The sequence below is a fragment of the Sinohyriopsis cumingii genome, chromosome 10, assembly GCF_028554795.1.
Source record: "Sinohyriopsis cumingii isolate HCF-2022 chromosome 10, ASM2855479v2, whole genome shotgun sequence".
NCBI lineage: Eukaryota > Metazoa > Mollusca > Bivalvia > Unionida > Unionidae > Sinohyriopsis > Sinohyriopsis cumingii.
This window is the reverse complement of record NC_142970.1, coordinates 49,003,551-49,011,070: the sequence shown is the minus strand read 5'-3', so window position 1 is coordinate 49,011,070 and position 7,520 is coordinate 49,003,551. Positions and strand designations below refer to the sequence as shown.

Here is a 7,520-nt window from a genome sequence, read left to right as displayed (position 1 = left end):
TCTCTTCAACTTGTTACATTTTTGGTCTCAAAATCACAATATTATGAAGATGATAGATTTGATGCACGAACTTACTCTAGGAAAACCGTACTTGGCATCAAAGTAAATAGCCTATCTCTCCATGCAGTGAATATGTTTACCTAGGATCACAATCGTTTTAATCCCTCACGAAGAAGTTCACATTATATAATTTATGACGTATATATGTCGGCAGTGTTGGAGAAACATAATCAGTCTATATGAGCGATCAATTAAGAGACACCGTTGACTGTAGAAGAGTTGGTTGCCTCAAGGTGACGAGCAAGGTTTTCCAAACGGCTATGGAAGATGCATATAACGCTTCTTGCCAAGTAGTCTGTTTAAGGTCGTTACGTTTACTGCTATTTAATGTCATTCACTCATTGATTCATATAAATAACCCTTTATGGTTTCGGTTTCTTTTCTGTTTTACAAAATAGTTGACTGTCACGACTGTTGCTTAATGGACTACTAGATGCGTTGGAAATGGAACACATCATTTTTCGTTTGTTACTTTTAGTGATGAAGAGTTAAAGTTTACTCCGCGGTTGAACCTCATTGTCCACAACGAACGGTGGCTTCAGGTTTGATTCGTTGGGTTTACCCGAGAAATAAGAGTAGAATGTATGGTACCTGTTTAAATATATTCCGTTAATATTTTGGATGAAAGAACACAAGACTATTTATGTTCATCTGGAGAATTAAATCAATGTTTGCAGCATAATTAAACGTATACGCACAATATATCAAGTTTAACAGAAAAATAAGAGATACATACAAACAGATGGTTAATATCAATAATTATTCGTAGAAAGGGTACTGGTTTAATTTGCGGAATACTTTAATCAATTGAAAATGGATATGGGTAATCAATGATTAAAAATATAAATAAATTCAGACTGGTCTTTAAAAAACACATTATTTGAATCGGAAAGTACAGCGGTGAAGGTGACTAACTTTGACTTACATTTATGTCAAAATGAAAAGTGGATGAGATTGATTTCGTTTCAAATGAAGGATGTTGATCCTGTTGCTACGGTGTTTATATGGAAACAATTTTAAACATTTTGTTGTGGATGAATTGGAATTGCAATATTAGGGCTAGTTGCACCAACACCCTAGTTATCATCCATCTTGAATCATTAATGTATATTTTTTTGACAGGCAAGCGGCCACAGAACTGTAAAGAAATTATATGTTCAGGACAAAATACTACAGGAATTTACACGATATATCCCAGTGATGATTCAAATGGCGTGAGTGTCCGATGTGATATGGACACAGACGGAGGTGGTTGGACAGTATTCCAACGCAGAGTGGACGGGTCAGTTGATTTCTTTCGTCCATGGGCTGATTACAAATCTGGTTTTGGGAACGCAGACACAGAGTATTGGCTTGGTCTTGATAATATACATCAACTGACTTCCCAAGGAAACGTGAAACTTCGTGTTGACCTCATTACTCCACAACCTCCAGAACGATCCGCGTATGCCGTGTACTCTTCTTTCCAAGTAGGTGACGAAAATAGTAGCTACATTCTCAGCGTTACTGGATACTCTGGAAATGCTGGAGACTCCATGAATTATCAAAATGGCATGAAGTTTACAACCAAAGACAGGGATAATGATCTTAGAGAATTTAATTGTGCTAGTGTATACTATGGTGGCTGGTGGTATTACGACTGTCATGCGTGTAACTTAAATGGCCTGTATGGGTCAGTTAAGTATGGGGAAGGACTTAACTGGATTTCACTTTCTGGACTTTATGTTTCCATGACGTTCGTGGAAATGAAGCTAAAGTAGACTTAAATGTGCACAAATAACATCTATTAGAGCCTATAGTTTTATATATACGTTAAATGTAAGTAAACTTGTCAAGTTTCATTTTTATTCCATGAAGGTACCTGATTGATATTCAACTGCAACGCACTGAATTGAATACTGCCTTCACAGTTGTAGGTCAGTATTTAATTCAGCGCGCAGCACACTCAAATCACTTACGGCTACAATCATGCCTTCATTTAACCTAAACAATATATCTTAGTGTAAGATTTTGATTTTGTACAATGTACAGCAAAATAGTATCGTTTGAATTTATATTTATGTATTGTGTTCATCGTTGTGTGTTATTTTATTCTATCATAGGCATTCTCACAAAGTGCACGATAGTGCTAAGAGTAGTTCAACACTCGTTCTGCACTGCGTTTTTACAATTTATTTTAAGCATATAATCACGTTCTGATAAACGTGAACTCTAAAATTCCTATACATCATCCATTAATACTCACGCGTTTCATCAGTACATCTAAAGAGAAATATTACTGCGAAGATTATCGTACAAATCGCAGAATAGTAGAATAATTATAACACAAATAGCAGCATGGCACAAGAAGCTAGGTTTGAAATGGTTAAAACTGTTGCAATAAGGTTAATTTGATACATTTTAAAAACTATAAAAATATCCACCTACAATACTACTATGGAATTAGATAGGTAACACGGACGTTTATACATTGTTGAATGAATAGCTACGTCTAAATATTAAACGATATTCCACATATTAGGTTTCATAGAATTGTTCGTTAGTGCATTTGTTTGGCAATTGTCAGCTGTTACTGAGTGATAATAGTTTATATTAATAATCATGCTATAATTAGTAGTTTCCGGCAGATTCTCTCCAGTAAAATTAGATGGAGGTTTAAGGCCTCGCGTTGTCTTGGAAATTGAAAGCATGACATGCAAGATCCTTGAAGGCAGCTTGTAAGAGGCATCTTAATCTTATTAGTCATCGATATTTGCACAGTCAATCACAGATTAACAGTTTGTAAGAGCTGTATAATATTTTGATAATCAAAACAATCACTGTCAATGAAGCACGGTTTAAAGTTTCAAATAGAAGGGCATCTAAGCATGCAGATGTAGAATGTTCACTCCTACGAATCACCATAAATACTGAAACTGTATGTTGAACTGTGTATACATTTGTCTCCCGTCTCTTTTTTATCTGTGAATCTCTTTTATTTATCCAAGACATATATTTAGGTTATTTATTAATGGTTACGATATAATCATTTCAGCATTTGCATTCAACGTGCCTATACCAAGTTATTGCTAACTGTTATTAAAACATGTTTCTTCAAACCGGCATTCTCCAGCCCCCAAAAACAAGGTTTGTTGATATGATAAACTAGGATTCTTACGTTATCGATTGTCTGAAATCATTATTGGAGTACTAAAATCCGTATGGCTTGTTACCCTCCTTAACGTTGTGCTCTTTTGGACGACTTAACAACTATTATCAAACAGGATAATTTACCAACGTACTGCTAGCTCAACGGGCTTGGCAGAATCACAATACAATTGATCAAATTATTGATTATATTATCGCTTTGATTATTCAGTGCCGCAAAACGTCTGCAGACTATTTTCTTGCTAGTTATATTTGACCAAAACGTTTGATTCAGCCTAATAATGAGATCGAAACATGAGTTCTTGTGTTAAGATCCTAATGTGGGATAACCCCACGAAAGGCAATAAATGGCATGTGGGGTTCTGCAACAACCAGAATGTAACTACATGTATACAGATTGTTTTGTTATGGTGTTTAGTGTGACATCAGTAGGGTAATAAAATTATGAAAAACAAACTTCTATTTGAATTCAACTGACAATATCTTATTATTAAGTGCCTTTATGTGCAAATCTTTTCACTGATCAGAAGGGTGATAACTCTTGTAACAATAATACTAATTCTCTAACATTTTTAAAAAAGTTACTTTTACTTGAAATTTATCAGTCACGTTGATCAAGGCTGGTTTGCTTGATATCTTGTTCCTATATTTATAGTCTAAACTAGTTTCCTGACCAATTTATATTTATAACAAAAATGAAACTGAGAATGATTTGAAAATGGAAGAAAACAGTCTTTTTATGAAAATGTATCATAGCAACTGATGGAAAGAAACCAATGTGCAGAAATGTTGGGAAATGTATGTGCAATTTGTGTACCCTTTCAATTATGGAGACTTAATTTCTAGAATTGCCTCACACAAATAACACTTGGTGATCATACGGTTTAAGTATAAAAAAATAAATACTACTTTTTTATTGCATTATATAGTTATTTTTTTATTAATGTTCCTTAAAGTAAACTCCATACACAGGCTAGCATAAGATATAATTCAATGTATAAAATCGTAATGAATTCGCAGAAATCATAATGGATGGCTGGCATCTATGTTATATGGCGCCAATGAAATATGAGTACATTGTGGTCAGAATTCGAACTTACAGTATTCTGGTCCCAAGTGCATCATGCTAACCGCTGAGTATATGCAGCTTCTTTGAAAATGATTCAATGAAATTATGCGAGATGATAAATCATGGCTTCAGATTTGCGCAACTCCAATATTTGTATCCTTTAATCCATGAAAACAACTATCAAAATGTCGTATATTTAGAATTTTATATCAAGTACAAAGCATCAATAAATGTTTTTCTCTAACGCTTGTAACTTTTTTGAAAACTATTCATAGCACATATGGTAGATAATTTATTTTAAAAGACAGTTTCGTTACTGTTTTCTGTGCTTTTCATTTGCAATTATTATTTTCAAATAAATTATTGATTCTACTAATAATAAATATAGGATTTAAAGTGCAATGATACAACAACATGGAAATGGCCTGTCAATAGACGAATTCGATGCCTCTAATTCCATGCTCTGACCAAATTATTTTCGATAAAACAGATTAACCACCTACCCTAATATTGTAATTGTACCTAACGGGGCACTCTAAAAAAAAAAAAAAAAAAAAAACTCATTAGGTGTATCAGCTGAAAAAGTATCTTACAAATTGATCCATGCATAAAACATCTCTCCAAAATGCAGTAAGCTAGCTAAGTTATTTCATTAGACGGTCTACCCCAAACAAGTGGAAATTCTTGCTATTTTGGTAAGATTCCTCTAAAAGTGTTTGCAATTTATAGATGGTGTTACATACAATCTAATCAAAGTGATCTTTAATGATTCCACAAATGCAAAAATATTTATAAAAATATTGTTATTTTTTATTCGATTTTCTTTGATGGTTTTCATAAGGATAAAAATAGATGGCTCACTAAACATTTTACAACTATGATTTTACAAAATGGTTAGGGAACTGTTTTTGACCACTGTTTTAATATTGCTTTTATTTCCTTATTTTAATTTTATAATTTAATTCTCCCTTTTTTCATGGCTAGTTTCAAATTGTACGCTAGCAATGTAAATTCAATGTCTCCTCAATTTATTTGATAAAGCTGACACAATATATCCTCACTTCCAACGTTGCATCTCAAACAGATAACCTTAGTGTTATCAATATTGATGTTAAGTCTAGAAAATTTTGAAAAGTAAATTGAAGAAGGATTGGAAGACTTAAAGATTGACTATTCCAGTCCAAAATATGTATATTGTGCATACTGAGAGATCAAATACGCTATATATATATATATATATATATATATATATATATATATATATACAGAGAGAGACACATAGAGAGAGAGAAGGGGTTTAATTGCCAATATTCTCTTTGTATGTAAAATTAAAAAGGGATGTAGATATTTACTGTAACTTATTGTTTTATATTATTATAAATAGTTGATATCCAGTTTTTAATAGAATCTCCAAAAATGAAAACGTTAAGATGTTCTTCATGTTAAAACCAAGCAAATTAATTAAAGACATTTTCAATGTACATTAACAGTAATATAAAATAAGAATTTTGAAAAATTTAATGTAAACAATTCAATAATATATGATTGTAATATTCTCGTTTATAGTGCGAGCTGAGACGTTTTTCATGCTCTTAGATGTAAATGCTGATAATTGTTTTATATTAAACACTTAGTAATGTGATTGCTCTCCAGTTTTTAAGATGCTGCTTTGGTTTTCGTCTTTCGGTATACAGGTAATTTTCCTTCTTTCTGTTTTGATTCAAGTTTCCCTATATTTTAACCACAATTTATGGATTTCGCAAAAACTGACATAAAAGCATTAAAAATATCTGAAAAGAACTCAATAGCATAACCTCATCCTAGCCTTAACATTTATTGTCAGCCATCTGTTTCAAACATCTTAAAGGTTTTCACAAGATACAAGACATTCTAATGATTCTTTCGGCATGTTACATAGGTTTGGAATTTTAACATTTATATTAATAAAGTTTATGTAAAATGGTGACATGTATTTTGCTGTACTTTTATAAATGACCATAATATTTCATAATTGCTTGTAAACTTTACTTTTAAGTTACTGTGAGTGACCCGTTGTTCCTTATTGATACAGACATCATTTTGCTAACATAAGCTTTGTTTCTCAAAGGTGCATAAATGATATGTAACCTTTACTCTTTCGTCAACCTATTTTTCTCTAAAACGGATTATAACCTCTTTCTCTTTTCTCCTGTATTCCACAAACCCTTCCCTTTTCCTGCTCAGTTCTAAAAAAATTTCTAAAGTTTCACAATCTTGAACAACTCCGTAATATCTTCTAATAACTGTTCTATTTTAACGTTCGCTTTATGTATTGTATATGGCATAATAACTAGTTTAATAACAAACAACTGGTCATTTAGAACAAATCGTATTTGACATTTTTCGTGTGAAATATGAAGTGGGACTTTCAGCAATTTGTTCTTAAACATCATGTACAGTTTTTTTCAACCCGTTCTACATAATCTCCATGTTTCAATAAAGACACATTAAACTTTAATAAACCTTTACCCTTTGGAACGTTTTGGAATTCAAACTGTTATAATTGCCATGAAGTGATATTTTATGCTTCCAGTTTCAGTCAATGTTTCCTTGACATCCACTGCTAGATTTTCTGATTAAAAAATAAAATCTTACCTAGCTTGTTCAATAGGAGCACAATGCCTACTGTATCAACTTTTTGTATAATTTACCTTACTTTCGTTTTATATGTATGATTTGAAATATCGGAATTATTTAAAACAAAGCTTGTGTTTCTTACATAAAAGATATTTAGATTTGACGCCTATTCTGCATTCGGAACAATGATTAGGAGAACCGTCGCTATGATTAAAATCTGCATTTAACCAATAATGGGGGGAACCATAGGGACAATGGGACTTCCATGTTAATAAAGGGTCTCAGCACTCTGGATACAAATGGGACTTTAACATGCATAGGCCTGTCTAGGGACAAGAGGATTTAACATAGGGAATATGTAGCAGTAATGTATTGGGCCTGTCTAGGGACAATATGACTTGAATAGGCTGGGCAACAATGGTAACAATGTTGCAAGTGGCTGACCTATATCGGGCAGAACAGTGTGGCAAGGGGTTAACCTGAATACGCGTTACCCTATGGACAAATAGAGACATATACATAGAGATGTGGTTACTAACAGGGTTGGAGACATAGACATATTACACACAAACTCATAGATTTATGAACATACATCTATCACACAAGCAACTATACAACCGAAACACTT

The 7,520-nt window shown here is 32.7% G+C and overlaps 1 pseudogene; it reads left to right on the top strand.

The window, feature by feature from the left end:
* Positions 1-1,238: 1,238 nt before the first annotated feature.
* LOC149790110 (ficolin-1 pseudogene) lies at positions 1,239-1,820 on the top strand (annotated as a pseudogene).
* The last annotated feature ends 5,700 nt before the right edge of the window (positions 1,821-7,520 follow it).